This window comes from Prorops nasuta, unplaced genomic scaffold (genome assembly GCF_024137725.1).
Source record: "Prorops nasuta isolate Cenicafe-Biocafe unplaced genomic scaffold, Cenicafe_Pnas_1.2 PNAS00001, whole genome shotgun sequence".
Classification (NCBI taxonomy): Eukaryota; Metazoa; Arthropoda; class Insecta; order Hymenoptera; family Bethylidae; genus Prorops; species Prorops nasuta.
This window is the reverse complement of record NW_027116798.1, coordinates 10,509,004-10,511,389: the sequence shown is the minus strand read 5'-3', so window position 1 is coordinate 10,511,389 and position 2,386 is coordinate 10,509,004. Positions and strand designations below refer to the sequence as shown.

The 2,386-nt window shown below is 24.8% G+C and overlaps 1 long non-coding RNA gene across 1 annotated transcript; it reads right to left on the bottom strand.

Annotated features, from left to right (window-relative positions):
* Positions 1-346: 346 nt before the first annotated feature.
* On the bottom strand, positions 347-1,248 carry LOC136775782 (uncharacterized). The gene is made up of 4 exons (XR_010822990.1): positions 1,112-1,248; positions 968-1,020; positions 785-892; positions 347-537 (listed from the first exon to the last, which is right to left on the bottom strand). It is a non-coding gene; the product is annotated as an uncharacterized lncRNA (long non-coding RNA).
* Positions 1,249-2,386: the final 1,138 nt, after the last annotated feature.

Here is a 2,386-nt window from a genome sequence, read left to right as displayed (position 1 = left end):
ATGCATGGTGTTTATTATTTTGATATCTAATAAATTTATGTGGAATAATTTAGCGATATTCAAGTAATAAATAAATTTGTAGTTTGTTATATAAAAGAAATACATAACTTTGTAATTGCTATTTTAAAATTATTATTCATTTTGTATACTTGAAGGTGAATGATGTAACTTAAATATAATACAAAAAAATTTTATGGTAATAATAATTTAACTTTATTTATACCATACCAATGCTGATAAAATAAAACATATAAAGTTATACGATACAATTTTTGTACTCAATATAGTATACAAATTATCATAAAGTAAGATTTTGTAATAACGTTGAATAATCTTTATTTATCCAGGCTTGATAATGTAAAAAGTAATAAGTTAGGTATTTCATTATAATATATAAACCCAATCAAGGCAGGAGAGATATATATAATAGTTATCAAGCGAATATTTCAAATGTTAATGCTGCTATTAATTTTTCCAATGCAACAATAAGGCAGCGTTAATACATGATGGTATATAAACATATAATCCAGATGATTCCTGTGTTTAAGAGATCAATATGTTTGCATTATTAGATAAGTATAAAAATATTGATTATATATAATTTAAGCAAATGTGATGCTTTGCTATTTCTCTCATATTTTATAGATGTATTTTGAAAGAAGTAAAATTCAGCCTGTGAAAGATACTGAATAAAACAGAATAAACAATTTATAAGAAATATGAAAGACTGAGCAAAAGAAAAAAATTGTATTATTAAATATTGTGAAGAAGACAATTTACAAACTTTTTACTATTTGCAGGTTGAAGAATCTGAAGAAAATATACAAAATGAAGAGCAGATGATGCAACAAGGAGTTAATATTTCCATACTCTGCTTGGAACACAGAATCACCTAGAAGGAATGAGATAGCATTAATATAAAAGTTTGTAATTAAAACATTACTCAATTAAGAAACTATATACTTACCACTAAACTAATGCCATAATGCTAATACTTATTTTGCATTTACTAATTAGATCCTGTAAAACATGGAAAATTTGGAGTATTCAAACATGGAAGCTTATCAAAGAAGATAAAATATATGATAATCGTTATCTCTCAACAGGATACCTGCTCATCCTAGGTCACGTCAAATGCGCGAAACATTATTTCCACTGTGCAATGGTTTTTAAAATATAAGTTTCATTAAAAAGAAACCAATCTTTTTTAAAAATGGGAATTACGTTAAATATCTGATTTAAATTACTCATATGATAGATCATATAAGCTAATACCTGTAGTAGATTATGAAATTGTAAATTTAAATATTTGGATCAAAAAGTTCTAAAGACGAAACATTCTAATTCGTCAATTTTTAAAAGAATTTTGTTATTTTGTAAAGGAATTAATATTAAATATATTAAAAAATGGAGTAATAGTTCTTTGTATTATGTGGCGGTCAAAAAATTGTCTTGGCACCGGTGATCATATAAGTTTATATATTGCTAATATAGCAACCAAACTCTTTATAATCCCACCAAAACACAAAATTACAATAATATAACTATTAGTTGTATTTTCCTACTTAACTATATAATTGTTATAAAACATGCCTGTTATATTGCATTTATATTGTTGAATAGGAAATTATAACAAACAGTTATATTACTGTAATTTTGTGTTTGGTGGGATCTAGCGTGACAGTCAATGACCCTTACATCAATGAACTGGCTCTTAATGGAAATTAAATTCATATAAATGTAAAATAATTTAAGGCTTGATAAATGTAATTCAATAAATAATATGCAAATGGTTTACAAATAAAAATTAAAATACTTTTTTACTTCTCTGTTATTTGCAATAAATTTTATTTTTGTTATACACTGTGCTGTATCTATATCTCCTCATTATTCCTTTAGTATGCTACATATTTTATTAGTATTATCTGTCAAATATAAAATTATTAAACTGACTTAGAAAAACAGAGTCATTCACACTTCAATTAAATCTTTTTTATCACATGCTAACTTTCTATACAGGGTGTATCAGTAATGATACTTTCACGGTATTAATGGTACATGACTTTTCGACTTAGTTTATGCTCAAGAATATGTGGTTAAAATTAAAAGCATCATTGCTGGTACACAATGTATAGCCAATCATAATATCGTGTATAAGAGACCAAGTAAGCTGGAGAAATAGCAAAAATGTTCTTATTAATAAATAATGCTGATAGTTTGAAAGATGTTATGAAACGTTGTTATTTAAAATTTTTAAAAGTAATTACAATTTATTTTTACTGATTTGATCTATATAACTTTATATATTCCAATCTTATTCAATCAGAGACTAGAGTTGAGTTATTTAAAAATCTTATCATAACATATTAAGTCAAAAGAAATACTT